At 44.8% G+C, this 18,013-nt stretch overlaps 1 protein-coding gene across 1 annotated transcript in view; it reads right to left on the bottom strand.

Moving 5' to 3' along the window:
- LOC144501346 (cytosolic arginine sensor for mTORC1 subunit 2) overlaps window positions 1-18,013 on the bottom strand; it is a 220,731-nt gene that overhangs the window by 45,969 nt on the left and 156,749 nt on the right. The gene's annotated exons all lie outside the window — the stretch shown is intronic.

Raw genomic sequence — 18,013 nt, forward strand, 5'->3', positions numbered from 1 at the left:
CAGAGCAATTATCTCACTAGCTGCTGTCCCACATAAGGACACCTTGAATGATGTATGAATGCTTCAGGCCTGAACCATTATTTCACATGGTGAAAAGCTGTTCCGAAGGAGCTTGTCATGGGTAGGGTTCTAAGTTATAGAAAACAGTGACCTGCCTAGAGTGTTTGGAATATATCCAGCGTAGATGTTCAAAATGAGTGTGCTGATTAATTAATTATAACTGTGTTAAAACAGTAGAGCCCTAAATAATGAATGAATCCTCTAGCTAATGGGCCAGTTAGAATACACATGGAACGTTACCGGACACACTGTGACACTGCAATTTACAGAGCCAAATTAACATTTTCGCACTAACAAGACTACCTGTGGTGCTGGTTTAGATAAACTACAGGGCTTGCATTTCCAGGATCCACAATGACTAGGGCAAGGGAAAGTTTTACAGAGTGCAGCATCGAGGCCATTTAGCTACCCAAGTTTATCCAAACATCTGAAATGGTATCTTTAACAATGGCGTAACGATCGCGATGAATCGACTGTCCTCATTCTGTTTTTGCTCAGTTGGGATCCTAGGAAAGTGCACTGGTGTCATCAGCCAAGGCTGCAGGATGGTAGCTTTTATCTTCAAATTACCACCAAGGAAGTGGCACGGTGGCACAGTGGTTAGCACTGCTGCCTCACAGCACCCAGGTTCGATTCCCGTCTTGGGTCACTGTCTGTGTGGAGTTTGCACATTCTCCCCGTGTCTGCGTGGGTTTCCTCTGGGTGCTCTGGTTTCCTCGCACTGTCCGAAAGACATGCTGGTTAGTTGCATTGGCCATGCTAGATTCTCCCTCAGTGTACCCGAACAGGCGCTGGAGTGTTGCGACTAGGGGATTTTCACAGTAACTTCATTGCAGTGTTAATGTAAGCCTACTTGTGACACTAATAAACGTCTTTCTCAGTTAAAGAGCACCAAAAGAGCTCCACAAATTGAACGCTGTGGCCAGCATCGCGAGCATTCGTTTGCATGGTGTCGCGCTGCTTGTCACAGATCGGAAAGTCTTCTTCTTTCCGCTGAAGGATCACCTCGGACCACATGGGTGCATTTAGGACACCTCAATTCAAACCCAGCTTTCCCTCCTCCCACCTTCCTCCTTTACACCACTCACACTGACGTATTATTTATGTAACTGTGATTGTTGAACTGCAGTGGGCCAAGCCGCCATTATTTTCAGGAATCAATCAAAAATAAAAATATTAACACTGCCTACATCAACGTCTCTCACAAACTATTTCCCAAAGTTTTTGCGCAGAAATATGCACCCTAACCTTATCTCCCCTTCCAACAGCAACACATCTGACTCAATGGCAACACCATAGTAGGTCAGACTGAAAGCAATGATGTGGAGATGCCGGTGTTGGACTGAGGTGGGCACAGCAAGAAGTCTCACAACACCAGGTTCAGGTCCATTTGGAATCACGAGCTTTTGCAGTTCTGCTCCTTCATCAGGTGAGTGGAGAGGTAGCTCGTGATTCCAAATAAACCCGTTGGACTTTAACCTGGTGTTGTGAGACTTCTTAAAATGAAAGTGAATTGAGACATATTTGTTATTTTTCCTCACAAAGAAATGCTTCTGTATCACAGGTTAATAAAAGAGAGCCACTTTGATATCTGTCTTGAGCACTTGCGGAGAGAAATCAGTCTCCAATTCACTTGAGGGAGGCATGGCAACTGTGCCTTGTGGTCTTAAAGGACACACTACACCAGGCAAGCAACACTTCAGCAGCAGTGAATTGTCCATTGATTTGATTTATTGTTGTCACATGCATTGGTATCCAGTGAAAAGTATTGTTTCTTGCGTGCTATACAGACAAAACATACTGTTCATAGAGTACATAGGGGAGAAGGAAAGAAGTGCAGAATGCAGTAGCATTGTTAGAGAGTTTGTAAGAGATTATGGTTTTAAAAGCATAGAACGAGAGTGAAAGATAGAATTAGAGGGTATGCTGGGGACAGCTCGCAAGAAGTCGCCACGCTCCGACGCCATCTTGAATTCCATATAAAACATGATTCCCTCCAAAGTTGTGAGCATATCAGAAGAATTTGCTACTATTTAATCAAGCATGCCAATTACATTTGTCTGTGCTACGGTGTTTGAGGAATTTGAAATGCAGCAGGTAACATATTTTTGTGTAAAATTACTTAAGGGTTAATATTGTTTGAACATCAAACAATCGGCCCAGTGGGCCAAAACCAAATATGGCCTGCAGGCAGTAGCTTGGTCAAAGCAGGCGCGTTCTGATCTGTCTGGAGTCAGGAATTAATCATTGCCTGGTGCAAATACTGTGGTAATGTTCTGGAAAACCAACACTGTACCCAGTAGTGGATTGAGTGGCTACCTAGTTTCCTTAACCAGGTCTAAATGGTAAGACGTGCATCAGCAATTAATCTAAGTGAGTGGTTGCCCGTTAACTGAAAGATCACACAATAAGCAAAGGCAAGGAAAGTCAATAGTATCACACTGTAGGGACAGATGTCAGGCCAATGGGGTTTGAAGGAGTCCTCAGCAACATTTTTTATCTGCATTTTTTTCACTTTTCATTATTCTTATTAAAAAGGTAAGAATTGTTTGAAAAAGATAACAGTTTGAACATTGTGTTCATTAGCTCCGCGCAGTAATTCCAGGGCAGCTTTGCTTATCTTCACTACAATTTCTGAGAATTTATCTCTTGTCCAGAATGACGGAAGGATATCCTTTCTACATCTACCTGACACTTTCATTCTTCAAATCCTCCTTTGGTTTCTTGGAGAGGAGATAAGTAAATCACTTCAAATCGGGAATTAAAGCTTGCGATTCTCTGCCCTACTTTCCTTTCAGTCATTGCAATCTCACACGGACATTTGCAACATCATTGCGAGCAGTGACCCATCTGATGGATGCTCGAGTTCCCTTGCTGACAAAGATGCTTCCCTCAAGGTAATAGCATGGCTCAGTCGCAGTCCTCTTGCCGATGAATCAGGTGGTTATGGCTTCAAGCACAAACAACAGTTACTTGGGGATGTAATCTCAGCTGACACTTCAGTAAACCACAAAGGATGAGATTGTTAAACCAAGGCCCAGTCTACACTCTGAGACAGGTATAAAAGACACCATGATACTATTCAAAGGGGAGTTCTTCCAATGTCCTGGACAATACTTATCCTCCAACTGATAATCACTAAAACAGATTATTCTGGCCATTTACCTCATTATCTCAGTATGTGGCTTCTTGTTGCACACAAACTGGCTGCTGTACTCCCCACATTACAGCAATAAGTGGGGGAAGTACTTCACTGCCTGTTAAGTTACATCTTGAGACCACGAATAAGACCACAGACCATAAGATATAGGAGCAGCATTAGGACATTCAGCCCAGCGGTTCTGCTCCGCCATTTAATCATGGCTGATAACTTTTTCAACCGCATTCTCCTGCTTTTTCCCTGTAACGTTTGATCCCCTTACCAATCAAGAACCTATCTATCTCTGGCTTAAATACACTCAATGGCTTGGCCTCCATGGGCTTCTGTGGCAATGAGTTCCATAGATTCACAACCCTTTGGCTGTGCCCTCCGATCCTAGTAAACATATAATGGTGTCATATAAATTCACCTTCATGAGACTATGAATGGTGTCATATAAATTCACCTTCTTTCTTTCTGCCGTGACTGAGGTTTTCAGGCCCAGAAGATTTGTAATAATATTCTTCCACCAGTACCTTTCAGGAATTGTGAGTGCCCTTTGCGTGATTTGCCATCCTTAGATTCCAGTGGATATGTCCATGACTCTGGTGGGCAGGTGAGTTTTCCCCATGGTGTAAATGCAACCTGAATTCAGAGCTAGGGGGCCAAATTGACAGGGAAGTCTCGCTCTGCTTCCCTTTGCAGTCGGTTTAGGCTTTCACTTCTGTTTGCACTAAAAGTGCATCATTGATAGGAAATTGAAAGTTGCTTGGCTTCAACACTAAAGGTTTACTGTGATGTACTGCACATTTGTCTGAAACTTCTCTTTCTGCTGTTTTCAATGAGGTGTGCACCCAAGGGCTTGTGGTGAAACCTGAACTGAACATCAGTGGGCAAGCTATTTTTAAATTGGTACACTTAATGGTATTATTTTAAGTTTATTTATTGGTGTCACAAGTAGGCTTACACCGCAATGAAGTTAGTGTGAAAATCCACTAGTCGCCACACTCTGGCGCCTGTTTGGGTACACTGAGGGAGAATTTAGCATAGCCAATGCACCTAACCAGCACGTCTTTTGGACTGTGGGAGGAAACCAGAGCACTCGGAGGAAACCCACGCAGAGAACATGCAGAATCCGCACAGACAGTGACCCAAGCCGGGAATTGAACACAGGTCCCTGGAGCTGTGAGGCAGCAGTGCTAACCACTGTGCCACCATGCCGCCCCGATTGAAAAAGCGATTGAAAAACAAATTTAGGGCAGGTAGCTGGAAATTCTTTACTCAAAAAAAAATCAACACTTGCGGCACTTCCAGGTAGGCAAGTGGAGAGAGAAATCTTAAATCATTGAAGAGGCAGGTATAGTTTTTTCTAGATGGATGAGCTTTGGTTGAATCGGATAGCTTTCCCCATCCATATTTATCTTATGATCCTGAGATGACATTATAAATGTACTTCTACATCCAATGTACTTGGTGTTTGAGGATGATGGTTAAATCAATAACTAAAGAGTGCCATTATACATTCTTCATTGAAAATTGAATCACCTTTTCATCCAAAGCAACAGCTTTCAAGTACATTATATCCAGGTGTCAGCACGAACAAAGAAAGCCATCACACAAAATGCACTTTATTGCAAATTCAACATCACTAAATACTTGCAGCAGCTGGTGCCATTTGTAATGGGCAAGCAAATGACAGTAATGCCTCTGAATAGAATGACAGATGCAAGTGTGAATTCTGGATTTACTGCAGCCGAGTGGAACACAGGTCACCCCAAGAGCCTCGCTGCCGAAAATAAGCACTGCTGATTTTGAGTTTACGTCCAAGGTTAACGCTGACTGCTTGCTTTCTTAATTTTGTTGCAGAATTGCATTTTGAGTTTATCATTTCCCCCCTCGCCGTTTTGTTTCAGCATTTCCCCTCTGCCTTTGGAGTTTTCCCAAGCCATCTTGGGCGACTGCCTGTGTGGAGTTTGCACATTCTCCCCGTGTCTGCGTGGGTTTCCTCCGGGTGCTCCGGTTTCCTCCCACGCTCCAAAGATGTGTGGGGTTAGGTGAATTGACCATGTTAAATTGCCCCTGAGTGTCAGGGGGATTAGTAGGGTAATTATGTGGGGTTATGGGGATGGGGCCTGGGTGGGATTGTCGTCGGTACAGACCCGATGGGCCGAACGGCCTCCTTCTGCACTGTAGGATTCTATGATTCTATCTACTACTGTTCCTTCAGTGAATGGACCAACCTTAAGCCTTTGCTAATATTTTCCCGATGATCCTGAAATTAATTAAGTTGTGCCGGCATTTCAAAACCCACATTTCACATTTTTGAGATGTCTGCTGGCAAACTTCAGAAGTTATAGATAGACACTGGAAATGATTACCACTAGGATTGTAATGCCTACATTGTGAATACTATGCTATTAAAAAGAGCTGTTACATTTTGTTTAATTTGGATCTTGGGAGTGTAACACTGTGCGTCAGCTTGCAGTGTTTACAACGCTGTAATTTGGTTCCCTTAGAATGACGGCAGAATTGGAATTATGTGGCCGTGATTCTGCACCACAATCAGCTATCAGGATTCAGAAACACAATGCATGGATCACCGCACAAATACTAGTCTCCCACAATCTGAATTGCATCTGTTAGCTGAGACCCTTGCTCCAATTAATTGATGGACCCAAAAACTATGTTCGCGCCCTGTATCTCGCAATATTACCGACCCTATTAAACCGGTGTAATCAGCCTCGTGCCCAGGAAGGGCATGAGGTTGATTGAAATATTTGAAAGGTAATTTAAATATTTATAAGGTAATTTAAATATGATTAGTGAGCCCAGGCCGCAATCGTCCAGGCTCACTTGCCTTAATGGCCTCATCAGTGGAGGTCCTCACCGGCAAGGATCACATATGGTCCCCCCACCAACGGGGACTTGATATAATGGCCTTGCCGGTGGGACTCTGGCAGTGCCAGCTTGGTACCCTGGCACTGTCCACTGGACACCCTGGCACTGCCAGCATGTAGCAGGCAGTAGCAAGGGGTGGGGCCTGAAGGGGAGGCAGCATGTGGCGGCTGTGCACGCTACAATAAGGGGTCGCCGGGGCGTGGTGGTGAATGGTGGCTGCGATTGGCGGCGGTGGCGGGGAGGTGGGGGGGAGCGTAGGAGTGACAATCTCCCAGTGTACTATGTACTCTTGTAGCTGCCGGTTTCGCTGTGTGAATAGCAACTTTATGCTTGGTGACGAAGATTTTAAAAAAAGATTCTTAGACTGAGAGTATTACACTGAGGCTGAGTGAGGGTGAGAAAAGAAAAGAGTACTTATCTAGATGCCCCTCTTTGGGCAGATGAATCAATTTGACTCTTCCATGGAGGACTGGGCAAAATACGCAGAGTGCCTTCGGTATTATTTTCAAGCAAACAAAATAGGGGAAGAGGCGAAGCGAAGCGCAAAGCAATTCTCCTGAGTGCGCGTGGAAACCAAATTTATAATGTGATTCGTAGTCTCACAGCCCCAAGCGCACCCGACTCCAAATCACTCAATGAGCTCGTGGAATTGGTGAAGTCACATTTCCAGTCATACTCAAGAGATTCAAGTTTATTTCAAGAGGGAGAGGCCCAGTGCGAAACAATTGTGTCTTACATCACTAAACTGAAACAGATATCGCAGTATTGTGATTTTGGAGCCACTTGAATGATATGTTATGAGACAGATTAGTCTGTGGGGCGAATAACGATGTGGTTCAACGGAGATTACTTGTGAGGTCGATATAAATTTTAAACCAGCAATGGAGATAGTGCAGGCAATGGAAAGTGCTGAAAAATGTGCACATGTATTACAAAGTGTGCAAAATAGTGCCATTCACCAGCTAGGGTTGGAATCTGCAGTCAACAGTGGTGCCAAAAGTAAAAGCTGTGGGGCAAGAAATGAGTTCAGCCACAAAGAAGACAAGAAGATTTAGAAGAGGCAATCAATCAGCAAAGTTTGATATGGAATGTTACCAACGTGAAGGTAACCACTTTCCTAAATCTTTTTTTTCTGGTCATAGGAGGCTTAAGGCGTAGGTGCAGAGCCAAGTCAAGCCTACTGAGTAGCTGATTAAATAATGCATCATCAGTATACAATGTGAAGAGTCTAGCACCAGCGATTTAAATATTCACTCACTGCTTAACATAAAAGGGAGCAAGATAGCCCCTAATGCTCCAGATGGAATTTGATACAGGGGCATCAGCTACTGTGATAGGTGAGTGTAATAACTCCACGGAGGCGTAAGTCCCGTCACCATGTTACTTTATTTACACCATACACAGCCAGCTCTCCAGTTGCTCCCTGCTGAATGCAGGCTGTGAGTCTGACACACCTGCTTTAAATAGGGAGCATGAGGTTCCCTGATTTAACCATCAATTAGGACTCATCGGGTAGTTCATACATCGAACAAGCCAACCTCGTTAGCCTGGCTGAAGTCATCACAGTGAGCATACATATTGGTACTTGAGAGAATGAGTTCAACCACTGAATTTGAAGCGTACTGCGGCCAAGTTAACAATTTATACTGGAGAAGTGATAAAAATAGTGGGCACTGCAATAGTGCCTGTGATCTACAGGCAGCAGTATCCCTAACTCTCAGCCTTTTTGGCTGCGGTTGGCTGAAGGAAACCGTTAAACTGAACCGAGATTTTCCAAGTGTGGAAAGGAGGCCTGCTCGAACTGATGAAGAAATAAGAGTGTGTCTTTAAAGGTGAATTAGGCAAAATAAAAGGCCTGCAAGTGAAGATATATGTGGACCCAGAGGCAGCCTCTCAATTCTATAGGGCGAGACCAGTACTATATGCTTAACGAGAGAAAGTAAGCACTTGAATTAAAGCTATTGGAAGAACTGACAATTATCCAGCCAGTTAAGTTCTCAAAATGGGCAGCACCTACAGTTCCTGTATTGAAACCAATCAAGACTGTGCGCATTTGTGGGGATTGCAAGTTAATAGTTAATTGGGCTGCCAAATTGAATAAATAGCTAATCCCGAAGATTGAAGGCCTGCATGCAAAGCCGACTGGAGATCAATCTTATACAAAAGTGGATATGACTCATGCGTAGCAACAACTCAAATTAGATGATGCTTCCTGAGGTTATGTCACGACACACACAATACCACACATGCGCGTGCACACACACGGCTGTTTTAATATACATGCCTGCATTCTGGGATGTCTTCAGCATGTGCAATTTTCCAGAGGACAATGGAGAGTAGCGGCTAACGAGCTGTGGTATACCTTGATGATGTTTCCATAACTGGATCGTCAAAAACCGAACCTCAAGCTGGAACTTGATCTAGCAACTTAGAGGAGGTGAAGAGATTTCAAGAGTTGGAGTTCGTCTCAAGGAAGAGAAGTGTACTTTTCATGCTACTGAGGTCGTCTATCTGGGGTACTGTGTAGAAGCACAAGGACTACATCCCATGGAAGACAAGGTAAGGGCCATAAAGGAAGCTCTGGCCCCCAAAAACACACCTTTTTGGGAATGGTGAATTACTATGGGTCTTTTGTTTTTAACCAAACCTGTTGACATTATTGGCCCCCTTGCATATTCTGCTGAAGAAACACCAGCGCTGGTTCTGGAAGACCAGAAAGAGGCTTTCAACAGAGTAAAACAATCGCTGCATTCTTCGAACTTGTTGGTACACTTCGATTCTCTAAGGGACTGGTGTTGACCCTGTGATGCCTCTCTATATGGTGTCGCTGTGGTGTTGTCCCACGAGATGGACAACGGATCTGAAAAGCCAATAGGCTATGTCTTAAGAATCTTCTCAGAGGCCAAAAAAAGCTACTCACAAATTGAGAATATGATAGGCACTGTACCATCGTTTCTGACCACAAGCTGCTTTTGAATCTTTTTAAAGAAAACAAGGCTATTCTGCCAATCGCATCAGCAAGAATTCAAAGTTGGACATTAATTCCGTCCGCCCACGAATGTACATTCAAGCACCGACCTGGAACACACATAACAATTGCAGATGCACTTAACCGCCTACCCTTAAAAGAAAGTGTTACAGCTGCTCCAGTACCACAGTCATGACGTTGAACTTTTTGTACACGTTGCCAGTCTCAGCAAAGCAAATCAGGTACTGGACCAGCTGGGATCCACTTCTGTCCAAAGTGAGACACAAGACACTTGAGCCAATGAGCCCGTTCCAGCTGAAATGAAACCATTTGTTACCCGCAAAGATGAACGGAGTTGCCAGGATGGCAGCATACTCTGGGGAGCAAGAGTAGTTGTCCCTATACCAGGCAGAGAGCCACTTCTAATGAAATTACACAGTGCTCATCCAGGCATCTCGAAGATGAAGGTGCAGACCAGAAGTTACATATGGTGGCCTGGCATTGATGCCAACATCGAGAGCCGAGACAAGAACTGTGAACAGTGCCAGCTGCAACAAAGGTTGCCTGCTGCAGCCCCACTGCACAGTGGATGGTCGCTTTTGAGGTGAAGTCTCCAACCTCCCATGCTACTATTGAAAGATTATGCCAATATTTTTCTACCCACGGAATATCTTAAGTCATGGTATCTGACAATGGAACAGTATTCACAAGTGCTGCATTTCAAAACTCAATTGTATCAGGCACATTAGAACTGCAAGTGGGAAGCTTTTTCCCAGGTCGGAGGTGACGATCACGAGGGGTCATGGGCTCAAGCTGAGAGGGGCGAAGTATAACTCAGAGGGACGTTTTTTACACAGAGGGTGGTGGGGGCCTGGAATGCGCTGCCAAGTAGGGTGGTGGAGGCAGGCACGCTGACATCGTTTAAGACTTACCTGGATAGTCACATGAGCAGCCTGGGAATGGAGGGATACAAACGATTGGTCTAGTTGGACCAAGGAGCGGCACAGGCTTGGAGGGCCGAAGGGCCTGTTTCCTGTGCTGTACTGTTCTTTGTTCTTTGTGCACCTTATCACCCAGCATCCAATGGACTAGCTGAGCAAGCTATCCAAACATTTAAGTCTGGCCTAAAGAAGCAGTCAGGATGGGCCCCGGAGACCCGAATCTCACAATGCCTTCTGGGTAACTGGACCACTCCACAATGTGATTCCCGCCAGCAGAGTGTGTTAATGAACCATCATCTCAGAACAAGACTGAGCCTCATCTTTCAAAATTTGCCAGGGAGGGTAGAATCCAGCCAAAGCAGTCGGAAGACAAGTCATGATTCACGTCAGTCAACTTGGTTGTTTGTGGTGAATGACATCATGTAAGTGAGGAATTTTAGTAGTGGGTCAAATTGGGTCCCTGGAATCATTGCATCTAAAGTTGGACCCCTGTCCTATCAAGTGGACGTAGAAGGAGGGATTGTTCGAAAACACACAGCCAGACCCTTTGAGAAAAAGAGATGCCCCAGCAGCCAGTTTTGCCACCAGGAAGAATACTGCCATCAGGAAATGTTGCCGGCTGTTTTAGCACGAAGGTACCTGGTCATCCTGGGGCATGCATAACCGACGTCTCCATGGATACAGATAGAACTGAACTTCCTGCGCCTGAAGAGGCACCTGTCACAATGGCAGTGCCTCAGACAGAGGAGTTACGCACTCCACGAGGATTCAAAAACCCCCTGAAAGACTTAATTTATAATTGACTAACTTCATGTACTAAATGTTTAACTATCTGGAACTGTGTAAATTGAGTATTGACATTTGTATAAAGAGACTTAGAGGGGAGGGGTGCGATGATTGTTCCTTTAAGGATCAATCTGCAGAGTAAGGTCATATGGCACAGAGAATCCATCGGGGAGCTGGTTGGGAATCACCCTGGTAAGCACGGGCCTCTGTACTCAGAGTCTTCTCAGGAGCTGATTGCAGCCATGAGGCTGCAAGCCTCTGTATAGTTATAACCTGTAAATAAATGACTTGTGTTTTCCCTAAACTGGTGAACGAACATCTTCACCTGGCCCTACTAACACTTTCTGTCCCACTGCTATTCCGTCCGTGACCCACCACTCTCCAATCCCCAAGACGGACCCTTGAGACCTTGGGTAAACATTTGCAGGTTGGCTTTGTGGAGGAATAGCTGGAGTTCACATCCCTGCCAATCAGCTCACTGACTGCATTCAAGCAAAACCCAATTGTGAGGTAGTTACGGCCTCCCGCTCACTCGAGTTATCAGATCCCTATAGCTTATTTGTAATTAAGCTGATATTTTTGAACGCACACCATGATGTGGAACTGCAAATATCCCCTGAGATGAAGATTCCAGATTAACACAGTCCTTCATTCATTCCAATGAACTTATCGTATTCCAAAACGCGCACTCAGTGGTGAGCTTCTGTCCGGGACTATACAGTTGGAAACATGGCCTGAATTCTTAAGCTTGTGTTATTATGTTCAACTCCATTTTACACTTTAAATGAGAAGTCATTTTCAAACTTAACTTGTAAATCTATTATATTTTGGTTATCATCTCCATCCTAACTGTGATTGTAAGTCTAACCAGGGTCATTGCAATGTAGCAAATCCTTTATATGTGTTGGCTTGGCTCCATTTTTGGCCTCAAAGGCCGATGAGAGCAAGCTTTCTCCCAGGTTCAGAGTGTGTACGAGGCTGTCTCTTCAGCAGTGAGCTAACAGTAGCTTTGCAATCGGAGATGCTGGGAAGAATGTAATCCAGATGACGGGTTGTCTTGTCTGCTGGCTGGAGAGTGGCCCGGTGTTGCCTCACTGGAGAAGGCCCGTTGTATTAAGTGCCAATTAGGCATTTAATTGGGCAGTAGCCTCTAATTGTCAGCCAACTAGAGGCCAACAGCTCCTCATTACTGGAGGAGCGTTGGCAGCTGTCGGCAATGCACCCCCCATCATCCATGGGAACCTGCAAGCCACCTTGACATTGCTTTGCCTTTTGCTTCTCCCCGGTGACTCGCTGCTAGTTGAATACCAGTGGAGAGACAAGACCCTGAAGCAGGCATTAGCTGTCCACTTAAGGGCCTCAATTGGCGGCAGGACGGGAAGGCCGCCCGCGAGACTATCCAGTCCAGACTTGATTGGGGCAGAGGAAGAAAAGAGGCACCAGCCACCTGAATGAATGTCCCCCCCGCCCCCGCCCCTCACCTTGGGGGAGGGCATTAAATTCAGCCCAGTGCTTTTCAAAGGAGATGTTCAATTGAGGTGCAATCTGCCCATTTAGGTGGCTGTAGGAACGCCAAGGCACCATTGGAAGGGAAAGGAGTTTTCCCAGTGGCCTTGCCAATACTACTTAATTCAAATGAAAGTGTTGCTCATTCATCTCTTTTGGTGCTGCTGAGACTTTGTGTGCAAACCAGTAACTGTGTTAGCTATAATTAAAAAGGAACCCTTTGGAAGAGGATTTCTGATGAAAGGTCATTGACCTGAGACGTTAACTCTGTTCATCTCTCCACATATTGTCAGACCTGGCAATTTTTGCATTTATTTAAAATTTCCAGCATCGTGGCTGGTTTGCTTTTGGCAGTTAACTACTTTGGGATGGCCCTCAGGACATGGAAGGAATGGTACTGGAATCGTGGAAGGAGGCCATTCGGTCCATCAAGTCTGCACCAACTCTCTGACAAAGTATCTTACCCAGGCCTCTTCCCCCACTCTAGCTCCATAACCCCACACATTTCCCCTGGCCAAGCCACTCAATCTGCACATCTTTGGACTGTGGGAGAAAACTGGAGCCCCGGGAGACACGGGGAGAATGTGCAGACTCCACACAGACAGCCACCCAAGGCTGGAATTGAACCCGGGTCCCTGGCGCTTTGAGGCAGTGGTGCTAACCACTGTGCCACTTTCATTACTGACTAATGTATAATTAATAGGTTGCTTTCTTTACCGATCAGTTTACTCTGGATAATAATGCAGTTGGTGAATAAATTATTGCTTCGACAAGATTGGAAAATATGATCGCACATTCTGAAAGACCGGCCCAGAAATTTATAACAAAGACTAACTAGATTTGGGAAAAAAATGGGTACTTGTGATCGGCCATGAAAATTGGTCAGTAAACTGCAAGTTTACAGGTCTGACATTACATTTTTAAGCTGCATGAAATACACTAGATGGTGGGAAGTCAGAGCACCAGCTGATGCTTCAGTGCTTCTTAAGAATTCATCAGCTACCCATGTATGAAGTAGCATTCTTTGCATTTGTTTTCAACTAAATTTAAGCCAGTCCCAAAGTAATAAGATCACTTTTGGTGTGTAAAGAGCCAAAAGTATATTTTGAAAATCTCACGATCTTGTGGTTTAGGATATTGTTGAAACCTGCAGGTAATTAATAAAGATCATGAAAAAGAAAGGGCAGCACGGTGGCACAGTGGTTAGCACTGCTGCCTCACAGCGCCAGGGACCCAGCTTCGATTCCCGGCTCGGGTCACTGTCTGTGTGGAGTCTGCAAGTTGTGTCTGTGTGGGTTTCCTCCGGGTGCTCTGGTTTCCTCCCACAGTGGAGGGTCACTGCACCCTAACCAGGGTCATTGCATGAAAGACGTGCTGGTTAGGTGCATTGGCCATGCTAAATTCTCCCTCAGTGTACCTGAACAGGCGCCAGAGTGTGGCGACTAGGGGATTTTCATAATAACTTCATTGCAGTGCTAATGTAAGCCTATTTGTGACATTGGTAAATAAACTTTAAAAACTTTGTAATCACATGAGCGCTCATTATAGTCTATTGAGACAATGGCGATATTCATAATTGTCACTAGATATCAAACATCGTTAATTTCACAAGTGATGCTGCAAATATGTATTGGGATCTAATGCCATAAAAAGAATGAGGCAGTGGGAAACTATTTTTTCCAAAGTGAGAAAACTCAAACTTGCCTGCAGGCAAGTTTTAAAAAGCGGGTCTCAATCTTAAATGTTAATGATGTTTAGTTTTGCTGGCCTCGGCAGCTGTTTTACATCTCACATGCACAGTTAGCTTGATACTATGTATGTGAACCAGCAGAATGAACTGATAATATTGTTTGACTTCTTTTAATCAGACACCGAGAACAAAAAAAAACACACACGATTAAGTGATGGCCTCCCTTGGTGCACAAATTTTTTAACAATGAGCTGCTTTTAAGGCTTTATCAATCATTCTCTCATGTGTCTGTGTGATCAAAGTTTCTGCAATAGTCGAACTAAGTTACCAATCTGGCACAGAAGACAAAGCACAGAAATGGGAGCACGGTGAGGCTCAGAGATTGCGGAACACTACAATGCAAGCCTTGTTGTCGCAGAATTAAAAACCAAACAAGGTTCTGCGGCTAATGTTGCTTTGGGGGGGGTGGGGGAACATAGTTGAGGGAACAAAGGTCGAAGGTAAACCTTGCGTCCGACACAATTAATGCTGGGCAATGTGTGCAAGAATCATTAGGCTGTTAACTGCCTATATAAGTGTTCATGGCTCATTAAACACCCAGCTTTTCTTTAAATTAGGTCAAAGCCCTATAAAGTGGCTAAAACTGTAAACTTGGAAGTCAAAACTGTTTTTTTTGGGATACAGTTCCAAAATGTCCTTGTTTCACCTCCATGTTATTGGACACCAAAGGCCAATTTTATGAAGAGGTTGTTGTTTTTCAATCTGTTTTTAAGGGAAAGGTTGATGGTAGCGTTGGATGGGTAGCAGCACTGCTCCCCACAGTACCTTCAGTGTGTCCTGGAATCATAGAATGGTCATAACGCGGGTGGAGCCCATTCACAACATTGCGTCTCTCTACAAGGACAAATCAGCTTGTCACCCTCCCCCACCCTTTTCCCCCACATCACCCTGCAAATATTTTCTCTTCAGATAATTATCTGATCCACACTTGAAAGTCTCTGTTAATCTGCCTCCCCTACACTCCCAGGCCATACATTCTAATTCCTAATCACTCACTGTGTAAAAAAGCTTTTCCTTTCGTCACCGTACATCGGTAGAGGTCCAGCAGGTAGACATATTGTATTCTCCTTCCGAACCTTTCTTCCAAGCGTTTTTCCTTATCCTCAGGATTTTGAACTCTATGTTGCCTAGGGAACATTTAAGTTATAAAGAGAGATTGGATAGGCTTGGGTTGTTTTCTCTGGGGCAGAGAAAGCTGAGGGGCAAAGATGACTAAGGGGTAACCTGATTGAAGTGTTGAAGATTAGGAGGGGCATGGACAAGGTGGATAGAACAAAGAATAAAGAGAACAAAGAAAATTACAGCACAGGAACAGGCCCTTCGGCCCTCCAACCCTGCACCGACCTGCCCAACTGAACTAAAACCCCTACCCTTCTGGGGACCATATCCGTCCATTCCCATTCTATTCATGTATTTATCCAGACGCCCCTTAAAGGTCACTATCGTATCCGCTTCCGCTACCTCCCCTGGCAGTGAGTTGGTACCCATCAACCTCTGTGTAAAACACTTTCCTCATACATCTCCTTTAAACCTTGCCCCTCGCACCTTAAACTTATGCCCCCTAGTCATTGACTCTTCCACCCTGGGAAAAAGCTTCTGACTATCCACTCTGTCCATGCCCCTCATAATCTTGTAGCCTTCTAACAGGACGCCCCTCAACTTCTGTCATTCCAGTGAGAACAAACCAAGTTTCTCCAACCACTCCTCATGCCCGCCATACCAGACAATATCCTGGTATATCTTTTCTGTACCCTCTCCTAAGCCTCCACATCCTTCTGGTAGTGTGGCGACCAGAACTGAACACTATATTCCAAGTGCGGCCTAACTAAGGTTCTATAAAGCTGCAACATGACTTGCCAATTTTTAAACTCAATGCCCCGGCTGATGAAGGCAAGCATGCCGTATGCCTTCTTGACTACCTTCTCCACCTGCATTGCCACTTTCAGTGACCTGTGTATCTGTACACTCAGATCCCTTTGCCTATTAATACTCATAAGGGTTCTGCCATTTACTGTATATTTCCTATCTTTATTAAACCTTCCAAAATGCATTACCTCACATTTGTCCAGATTAAACTCCATCTGCCATCTCTCTGCCCTAGTCTCCAACCGATCTATATCCTCCTGTATCCTCTGACAGTCCTCATCACTATCCGCAAATCCACCAACCTTTGTGTCGTCTGCAAACTTACTAATCAAATCAGTTACATTTTCCTCCAAATCATTTATATATACTACAAACAGCAAAGGTCCCAGCACTGATCCCTGAGGAATGCCACTTGTCACAGCCCTCCATTCAGAAACGCACCCTTCCACTGCTATCCTCTGTCTTCTATGACCGAGCCAGTTCTGTATCCATCTTGCCAGCTCACCTCTGATCCCATGTGACTTCACCATCTGTACCAGTCTGCCATGAGGGCCTTACTGAAGTCCACGAAGACAACATCCACTGCCCTACCCTCATCAATCATCTTTGTCACTTCCTCGAAAAACTCGATCAAGTTCGTGAGATTCGACCTCCCCTTCACAAAACCATGTTGCCTCTCACTAATACGTCCACTTATTTCCAAGTGGAAGTAAATCCTGTCTCAAAGAATGCTCTCCAGTAATTTCCCTACTTCTGACGTTAAGGCTCACCGGCCTATAATTACCTGGGTTATTCTTGTTACCCTTCTTAAACAATGGAACAACATTGGCTAATCTCCAATCCTCTGGGACCTCTCCTGTAGCCAGTGAGGATACAAAGATTCCTCTCAAGGCCCCAGCAAATTCCTCCCTTGCCTCTCTCAGTATTCTGGGGTATATTCCATCAGGCCCTGGGGACTTGTCTACTTTAATGTTTTTCAAGAACCCCAATACCTCCTTTTTGATCTCAACATGACTCAAACTATCCACACACTCTTTCCCAGACTCATCATGCACCAAGTCCTTCTCTTTGGTGAATACTGACGCAAAGTATTCATTTAATACCTTGCCCATTTCCTCTGGCTCCACGCATAGATTCCCTCCCCTGTCCCTGAGTGGGCCAACCCTCTCCCTGGCTACCCTCTTGCTCTTGATATATGTTTAAAAAGTCTTGGGGTTTTCCTTAATCCTGCTGGCCAATGACTTTCCGTGACCCCTTTTAGCCCTCCTTACTTCTTGCTCAAGTTTCCTTCTACTTCCCTTCTATTCCACACTTGCTTCATGTGTTCCCAGCCTCCTCGCCTTGACAAATGCTTCCTTTTTCTCTTTGACAGGCTCACAATATCTCTCGTTATCTAAGGTTCCTGAAACTTGGCATACGTATCCTTCATCCTTACAGGAACGTGCTGCTCCTGAATCCCTATCAACTTAGACTTGAAAGCCTCCCACATGCTAGATGTTGATTTTCCCTCAAACATCTGCTCCCAATCTACATTCTTCAGTTCTTGCCTAATATTGTTGTAATTAGCCTTCCCCCAATTTAGCATCTTCGCTTGAGGACGACACTTATGTTTATCCATCAGTACCTTAAAGTTTACTGAATTGTGGTCACTATTCCCCAGCTGTTCCAGCAGCTGCTCCCCTTAGTTGAAGGGGTCAGTTACGAAAGGACATAAGTTAAAAGTGAGGGGTGGGAGGTTTAAGGGGGATTTGAGGAAAACCGTTTTTACCCAGAGGGTGATGACGGTCTGGAATGCGCTGCCTGGGAGGGTGGTGGAGGTGGGATGCCTCACATGTACCTGATGAGTATTTGGCATGCCAGAACATTCAAGTCTATGGGGCCAAGTGCTGGCAAGTGAGATTAGGTGGGCAGGTCAGGGCCTTTCATGCATCGGTGCAGACCCAATGGGCCTTAGGGCCTCTTCTGCATTGTGGTATTCTGTGATTCTATCAACCTTTCCTTCAACCTGGGGATCATACTTGTACATCTTTTTTGCCCTTTTTCTATGGCATTCACATCATTTCTGGATTGTGGTGCCCAGAACTGGATAGAAGAATAGT

The sequence above is a fragment of the Mustelus asterias genome, chromosome 12 (assembly GCF_964213995.1).
Source record: "Mustelus asterias chromosome 12, sMusAst1.hap1.1, whole genome shotgun sequence".
Lineage (NCBI taxonomy): Eukaryota > Metazoa > Chordata > Chondrichthyes > Carcharhiniformes > Triakidae > Mustelus > Mustelus asterias.